Genomic DNA, 9,493 nt, shown 5'->3' with positions numbered 1-9,493 from the left:
AAAAAAGCTTTACAAAGTTACAAAAACTCACAGTCATTAAAAAGAGACAGCCATTTATTAATTACAACACACACCATCGCTTACCTGCAAGTCGTCACGCCACGAAGGCGACCCAACCCGGAAACAGTATAGAGAACAGGCCCCAAACATAAATACATTACAATAAAAACATAATAGGCTGAACACATAAAAGAAATTACAGCGACATAAAAATGTAATTAAAAAACACACCATCGCTTACCTGCAAGTCGTCACGCCACGGAGGAGACCCGACACGGAAACATTAGAGAGAACAAGCGCAAAATATATAAAACAAATAGGCTAAAGACTGTAAAACACATAAAACAAATTACAATTATATAAAAATTAAACGCGTACCTGAAATCCCTCGTCCCACGAAGCCAGACACCGAGCGCAAAATGGCGACCGGAAACCGCGACCACGCCCAGATCCCGGGACCACGCAGCGACGCAGAAAAAAACCTGCAAAAGAAGTGAGATAAATTAATTCTAAAAAAAGCTTTACAAAGTTACAAAAAAGTCACAGTCATTAAAAAGAGACAGTCATTTATTAATTACAACACACACCATCGCTTACCTGCAAGTCGTCACGCCACGAAGGAGACCCGACACAGAAAAATTAGAGAGAACAGACCCCAAAAATAAATATACATTACAATATAAACCAAAAAGACAGAATACATATAAAAAAATTACAATAACATACAAATTTAAACCGCGTACCTGAAATCCATCGTCCCACGAAGCCAGACACCGAGCGCAAAATGGCGACCGGAAACCGCGACCACGCCCACCTCCCGGGACCACGCAGCGACGCAAAAAAAACCTGCAAAAGAAGTGAGATAAATTAATTCTAAAAAAGCTTTACAAAGTTACAAAAACTCAGTCATTAAAAAGAAAAGAGACAGTCATTTATTAATTACAGCACACACCATCGCTTACCTGCAAGTCGTCACACCACGAAGGAGACCCGACACAGAAACATTAGAGAGAACAGGCCCCATAAATAAATATACATTACAATATAAACCAAAAAGACAGAATACATATAAAACAAATTACAATAATATACAAATTTAAATCGCGTACCTGAAATCCATCGTCCCACGAAGCCAGACACCGAGCGCAAAATGGCGACCGGAAACCGCGACCACGCCCACATCCCGGAACCACGCAGCGACGCAAAAAAAAACCTGCAAAAGAAGTGAGATAAATTAATTCTAAAAAACCTTTACAAAGTTACAAAAACTCAGTCATTAAAAAGAAAAGAGACAGTCATTTATTAATTACAGCACACACCATCGCTTACCTGCAAGTCGTCACACCACGAAGGAGACCCGACACAGAAAAATTAGAGAGAACAGGCCCCAAAAAAAAATATACATTACATATAAACCAAAAACACAGAATACATATAAAACAAATTACAATAATATACAAATTTAAACAGCGTACCTGAAATCCATCGTCCCACGAAGCCAGACACCGAGCGCAAAATGGCGACCGGAAACCGCGACCACGCCCACATCCCGGAACCACGCAGCGACGCAAAAAAAAACCTGCAAAAGAAGTGAGATAAATTAATCCAAAAAAAAGCTTTACAAAGTTACAAAAAGTCACAGTCATTAAAAAGAGACAGTCATTTATTAATTACAACACACACCATCGCTTACCTGCAAGTCGTCACGCCACGAAGGAGACCCGACACAGAAAGATTAGAGAGAACAGACCCCAAAAATAAATATACATTACAATATAAACCAAAAAGACAGAATACATATAAAAGAAATTACAATAACATACAAATTTAAACCGCGTACCTGAAATCCATCGTCCCACGAAGCCAGACACCTTGTCCAAAATGGCGACCGGAAACCGCGACCACGCCCACATCCCGGGACCACGCAGCGACGCAAAAAAAAAACCTGCAAAAGAAGTGAGATAAATTAATTCTAAAAAAGCTTTAAAAAGTTACAAAAACTCAGTCATTAAAAAGAAAAGAGACAGTCATTTATTAATTACAGCACACACCATCGCTTACCTGCAAGTCGTCACACCACGAAGGAGACCCGACACAGAAAAATTAGAGAGAACAGGCCCCATAAATAAATATACATTACAATATAAACCAAAAAGACAGAATACATATAAAACAAATTACAATAATATACAAATTTAAATCGCGTACCTGAAATCCATCGTCCCACGAAGCCAGACACCGAGCGCAAAATGGCGACCGGAAACCGCGACCACGCCCACATCCCGGGACCACGCAGCGACGCCAAAAAAAACCTGCAAAAGAAGTGAGATAAATTAATTCTAAAAAAGCTTTACAAAGTTACAAAAACTCAGTCATGAAAAAGAAAAGAGACAGTCATTTATTAATTACAGCACACACCATCGCTTACCTGCAAGTCGTCACACCACGAAGGAGACCCGACACAGAAAAATTAGAGAGAACAGGCCCCATAAATAAATATACATTACAATATAAACCAAAAAGACAGAATACATATAAAACAAATTACAATAATATACAAATTTAAATCGCGTACCTGAAATCCATCGTCCCACGAAGCCAGACACCGAGCGCAAAATGGCGACCGGAAACCGCGACCACGCCCACATCCCGGGACCACGCAGCGACGCCAAAAAAAACCTGCAAAAGAAGTGAGATAAATTAATTCTAAAAAAGCTTTACAAAGTTACAAAAACTCAGTCATGAAAAAGAAAAGAGACAGTCATTTATTAATTACAGCACACACCATCGCTTACCTGCAAGTCGTCACACCACGAAGGAGACCCGACACAGAAAAATTAGAGAGAACAGGCCCCAAAAATAAATATACATGACATATAAACAAAAAAGACCGAATACATATAAAACAAATTACAATAATATACAAATTTAAATCGCGTACCTGAAATCCATCGTCCCACGAAGCCAGACACCGAGCGCAAAATGGCGACCGGAAACCGCGACCACGCCCACATCCCAACCACGCAGCGACGCAAAAAAAAAACCTGCAAAATAAGTGAGATAAATTAATCCCAAAAAAAGCTTTACAAAGTTACAAAAAGTCACAGTCATTAAAAAGAGACAGTCATTTATTAATTACAACACACACCATCGCTTACCTGCAAGTCGTCACGCCACGAAGGAGACCCGACACAGAAACATTATAGAGAAAACAGACCCCAAAAATAAATATACATTACAATATAAACGAAAAAGACAGAATACATATAAAAGAAATTACAATAACATACAAATTTAAATCGCGTACCTGAAATCCATCGTCCCACGAAGCCAGACACCTTGTCCAAAATGGCGACCGGAAACCGCGACCACGCCCACATCCCGGGACCACGCAGCGACGCCCAAAAAAACCTGCAAAAGAAGTGAGATAAATTAATTCTAAAAAAGCTTTACAAAGTTACAAAAACTCAGTCATTAAAAAGAAAAGAGACAGTCATTTATTAATTACAGCACACACCATCGCTTACCTGCAAGTCGTCACACCACGAAGGAGACCCGACACAGAAAAATTAGAGAGAACAGGCCCCATAAATAAATATACATTACAATATAAACCAAAAAAGACAGAATACATATAAAACAAATTACAATAACATACAAATTTAAACAGCGTACCTGAAATCCATCGTCCCACGAAGCCAGACACCGAGCGCAAAATGGCGACCGGAAACCGCGACCACGCCCACATCCCGGGACCACGCAGCGACGCAAAAAAAAAACCTGCAAAAGAAGTGAGATAAATTAATTCTAAAAAAAGCTTTACAAAGTTACAAAAAGTCACAGTCATTACAAAGAGACAGTCATTTATTAATTACAACACACACCATCGCTTACCTGCAAGACGCCACGAAGGAGAGCCGACACAGAAACATTAGAGAGAACAGACCCCAAAAATAAATATACATTACAATATAAACCAAAAATACAGAATACATATAAAACAAATTACAATAACATACAAATTTAAACCGCGTACCTGAAATCCATCGTCCCACGAAGCCAGACACCTTGTCCAAAATGGCGACCGGAAACCGCGACCACGCCCACATCCCGGAACCACGCAGCGACGCAAAAAAAAAACCTGCAAAAGAAGTTAGATAAATTAATTCTAAAAAAAGCCTTACAAACTTACAAAAACTCAGTCATTAAAAAGAGACAGTCATTTATTAATTACAACACACACCATCGCTTACCTTACAGCGAGCCAAGGATCCCGACCGGAAATTGTTCCCCCCGCCGGGCCGTCGCAACCTGCAGCGAAAAACAAAAAAAAAACGCGATTAAACATTTCGAATGGAGCATTCAAAAAATACAGTCATTTATATTAGAAAAGACTCCATCGCTTACCTGCAAGAAATCCCTTGGAGCACGAAGACGGAGACAGACAGCAAGCCAAGGATCCCGACTGGAAATTGTCCCCCCCAACGGGCCGTCGCAACCTGCAGAGAAAACAAAAGACAACATCGCTTACCTGCAAGAAATCCCTTGGAGCACGGAGACGGAGACAGACAGCGAGCCAAGGATCCCGACCGGAAATTGTTCCCCCCGCCGGGCCGTCGCAACCTGCAGCGAAAAACACAAAAAAAAAAACGCGATTAAACATTTCGGATGGAGCATTCAAAAAATACAGTCATTTATATTACAAAAGACTCCATCGCTTACCTGCAAGAAATCCCTTGGAGCACGAAGACGGAGACAGACAGCAAGCCAAGGATCCCGACTGGAAATTGTCCCCCCCAACGGGCCGTCGCAACCTGCAGAGAAAACAAAAGACAACATCGCTTACCTGCAAGAAATCCCTTGGAGCACGGAGACGGAGACAGACAGCGAGCCAAGGATCCCGACCGGAAATTGTTCCCCCCCGCCGGGCCGTCGCAACCTGCAGCGAAAAACACAAAAAAAAAAAAACGCGATTAAACATTTCGGATGGAGCATTCAAAAAATACAGTCATTTATATTACAAAAGACTCCATCGCTTACCTGCAAGAAATCCCTTGGAGCACGAAGACGGAGACAGACAGCAAGCCAAGGATCCCGACTGGAAATTGTCCCCCCCAACGGGCCGTCGCAACCTGCATAGAAAACAAAAGACACCATCGCTTACCTGCAAGAAATCCCTTGGAGCACGAAGACGGAGACAGAAAGCGAGCCAAGGATCCCGACCGGAAATTGTTCCCCCCGCCGGGCCGTCGCAACCTGCAGCGAAAAACAAAAAAAAAACGCGATTAAACATTTCGGATGGAGCATTCAAAAAATACAGTCATTTATATTAGAAAAGACTCCATCGCTTACCTGCAAGAAATCCCTTGGAGCACGAAGACGGAGACAGACAGCGAGCCAATGATCCCGACCGGAAATTGTTCCCCCCGCCGGGCCGTCGCAACCTGCAGAGAAAAACAAAAAAAAAAACGCGATTAAACATTTCGGATGGTGCATTCAAAAAATAAAGTCATTTATAATACAAAAGACACCATCGCTTACCTGCAATTTGTTCCGCCACAGACAAAGAAACCCGACACGTCAGTAAAGGCAGGTCCCGGCAACCTGCAGAGAAAAAAAAAAGTCATTAAACATTTCGGCTGGGGCATTCAAAAGAGACACGTATTTAGATTACAAAAGACATCATCGCTTACCTGCCATTTGTTCCGCCACAAACACTGAAACCCGACACGTCACCAAAGGCAGGTCCCGGCAATGCCGGACCAGACACGGGGGCGTTCCCGGCGTCCCGTGACGTCGGCAAAAGCCAAAGAATGTCGGGAACGCCCCCGTGTCTGGTCCGGCATTGACGGACAGGCCCCTCGTCCAATGGCAAGGCTCCGTTTACGGAGCCAGCCAATCAAGGACGAGGGACGATCTAAAGCCACACTATGGAACTCAACAGGATTTCGCCTGCGCGGAAAAGCTGCGCAGAGCGCAGCTTCCGCTAGGCGAAACCTAAAAAGGGAAGTTCCTGGGGCTCATAATTGGATATGGTGTTTTCTATTTTATTTTGCCATAACTTAATACCAGATAACTTGTATTTTAGCTTATGTTTTAAGCTGGCATCTGTCTATGTATACAGGGAATTTTATAATGATTTTTTTTAACTGGGTCTTTCTTAAATGTTTCAATTGTCGCTGTGTGCCGATCGCTGTAGTCTTCTACAGTTTCTTGTTGTTTTATGTACTTTTATGATCTTAATTGACTAAGATCGAATAAAGTTTCTAAAGTGAAAGGGTGTATAACGTGTCGGCTTGATTAGAGTTATAACAGCTATCCTTCACCTGGCCCCGGCCTAATTGTTCCCACTGTGTCCATGTGCAGTGTGCTAACACCAGCCACATGCAACGGTGTCAACACACTTTGTGTGCTGTGGCACAGAGGAGTAACTTTCCTCTCCACTGTGGCTCAGCTGCAAAAGGCATAATTTCACGGCTATTCAGTAATTTCTTTCCTCACAATTATGTCATGACTGGGAGCAGGTGTTGTCGCTTGGTTTAATCTGAGGTGGCATTATAGGTAAAAAAACGATGGATTGGAATGCTAAACTGAGCCAAGGCCAGTGTTTAACCTATTTGCAAGCCTCCTCCCATCACCTTTTGTGTGTTAGATCTAACGTGCTAAGGGCGCCGGGTAGGCCCAGACATGGGTCCCGTGCACACTGTGTCACTGGAACGAAGCTATCCCTGACATGCGAGCCCCAAACAGGCCGAAACCAGTCCTAGGGTGCTTGTGCTCCAGTTCAGAGAGGATCAGGCTTGGCAGTTCAGGTTGGACTATTCCTATTGGAGCAACAACATGGCTGATTTGCATATGGCTGGGTCTAAAGTAAGGTGGCCTAGTGGGGAAAAAAAGATCAACATGGGTTGGAATGTTACCCCGAGCGACTGCCACTGGTTAAAATATTTGCAAGTGTTCCTCCCATCACCGGGGTATTTGGTGAAACAGATCTGACCTGAACATACACACCTCTTCACCCAGTGCTTAATTTGTAAAAAAAAAAGGGTTCTCGTCAGGAGGCCCCTGTAGCTTGCGCCACACATTGCCCCTGCCAGCGCTGCCAATGACAGAACCAACACAACTGCTAACCCTCACACTCCTACAAGTGTGACAGTTCAGACTATTCCAGACCACCCAATGCTATGCAGGGGTCTCCAAACCGGTCCTGGAGGGACGGATCCATGCCAGATTTTTAAAATAACTACATGTATCTCAATGGGGATATCCAAAAAATCTGGCATGCAACCGGCCCTCCAGGACCGGTTTGGAGACCCCTGCTATAAGGCATGAGTGGCAGGTATTACTAATTGTTAAAGTATATTAAAAAACTGTTGTTGTGTTCATTTCGAAATTAGACAGACAGCACCACCATGTGGTGGACTGTAACAAGTGCTGGTGTTGACAGTTAAATGATGGTGCTGAGAATCAGAAACAACTGGCTCAAATTAAGCACTGTTATCACCACCTTATCCCCAAACTTAGCACCTCAGCTGCAGGAGCAAAGATACACTAAGCATGTCACTTTACTAGGCTAAGATATAACGTGGTATCTGAAACTATTTTTGACTTTATTTCTATATTGCTGCCAGATATTTAGGTCTATGTAGGTTCTGTTGTAATATCATTTAAGGTATGGTACCAAATGAACACATATTGAATATTGTCAGGCACAAACATTGTGTCCTAAATTTCATTTACAAAAAAAATTCTATTGGAGTTAAAAATAAGAAATCTTGTAAACAATATTTAGGACACAATATTTGTGTTAGATGATTCTTTTGCCAATTATATTCTGACATACAGCCATCAAGAAAGAGTGTAATTAAAGTAATCAAAGCCATTTATGTGGCACGCAATGCATATTGGTGTGTTTTTTTGCATGTAAAGGGTGTTTAGTACTACTCAATGAAAACCTTTTTTTCATGTGCATTCGAATGTGACTACTTCAGTCTTTCAACCGTTGTGGTCTTTGGTTCTTTTAGTCTTGCTATGCTGTTGTCGAGAGCTCTTTTAGTGTTTGGCGACTGCTGTTTACGTCTCCTCAAGTCTTCCAGTGGCGCTTGTTCTTTGTTCTATCAGTGGTCAAACGGTTGTTATTCCAGCTCCTTGTTTTTGGATGGATGTTGGCCATGACGCCTCCCCTCTTTTTATGGTCACTGTCCATGGTTTCTTCAATCTTCCAATGAATGTCTTTTTTCCATCTCTTATTGGCTGGTGACCAGGCACCCGTCCTCAATTAGTTGTTGTCATTGTTTTTACAGTTTGTCAGATTTCTTTACAGCGGCAGTAGCCAACAGCACCATGCTAACTAACCTCTTTGTATATGCACAAGTTGTGCACACTTAGCCCACAGGTATGCAATCACAGGCAGGATCAGCTTTGTGGACAGGCTGCTTGAGCTATATCCATCCTCTTTGTGAGTGAAGCTTGTACTGCCGCTGTGGTGCTGTGTCCGCTCTGTAAGTGACGGACTCTTGACTGTTGGTGCAAGTGTTGTACTGTATTGTGCGTGTTAGCGGGGTTTGCTCCTCTCCGGTCAGTGCTGTACGTGAATGGGTATATATAAAAAACAATTCCCAACAGGTATCAATTTAAGGCAGTTAAATGATGTATGCAGTCAGCATTACATAAAAAAGAAACAAGGAGACTCATATGGTTTAGGAGCTTGTTATTCACCAATTCAAAGGAGGGTGTTTCACATGGAAATACAGTTAGGCAGCACTGTACAGAGGAAATCATGTGACAACCCGAAGGCACTTGGTGAGTGGTGATATATAAAATTGGTGAAAGGTGATGATGCAAGTGCTGAACGTGAACAGCGTGAACGGCGCAAGGTGACAAAGAAATATACAGTGGTGGCTCCGCAGGATTTAGTTTTAGTCACTTAAATCATGGTATCAAACAATTTACAAGAGCCAAAAATGTTAGATGCGCCATAAAGTTGCGCTGTGATGTCGACGGCGTTTCGATCCCCGTGAGTCGGGATGGTCTTCAGGACAGGGTTGTCGGGTCCAGGCAGTGTTGTCCACAAACAGCTCGTGGCGTGGTTCCTGGGTCCATGGGCGGAGGCAGCGGATGAACAGTCTGCAACTTGTTTGGCGGAGACCAGGGCGGGTTAGGAAGGGCAGCGCCTGAATAAATCAAGGCGGCCGGGGGCAACGAAGGCTCAGAACGCTTGGGAGGCTCGCTGTGAGAAGGAGCAGCTACGTGAGTGGGGTCAGTTGGGGAAGCATGCACGGATTCTTCAAGTGCTGTTCCAGTTATGTGCATGAAGCTTGCACTGCTGTCGACAACAAGAAGGAAGCTGGAGGTGAAGGAGCCTTGGTTCTTAGACCTCTCGGCTGCCTCTGACCAGGTGTCACGCAAGATCCTCCCCAACCGACTGTCACGCCTCCACTTTGGCTTACGCCTCCTCCTTTTGCAACTGTGGCTTCTCTTTGCTCCGCCTCGA

The 9,493-nt window shown here is 43.3% G+C and overlaps 1 protein-coding gene across 1 annotated transcript in view; it reads left to right on the top strand.

The window, feature by feature from the left end:
- LOC147666496 (cartilage intermediate layer protein 2-like) overlaps positions 1-9,493 on the top strand; it is a 105,809-nt gene that overhangs the window by 42,357 nt on the left and 53,959 nt on the right. The gene's annotated exons all lie outside the window — the stretch shown is intronic.

This window comes from Lissotriton vulgaris, unplaced genomic scaffold, assembly GCF_964263255.1.
Source record: "Lissotriton vulgaris unplaced genomic scaffold, aLisVul1.2 SCAFFOLD_3966, whole genome shotgun sequence".
In the NCBI taxonomy this organism is placed as follows: Eukaryota; Metazoa; Chordata; class Amphibia; order Caudata; family Salamandridae; genus Lissotriton; species Lissotriton vulgaris.
The sequence above is the reverse complement of the archived record's forward strand: the minus strand, read 5'-3'. Positions and strand labels throughout refer to the sequence as shown.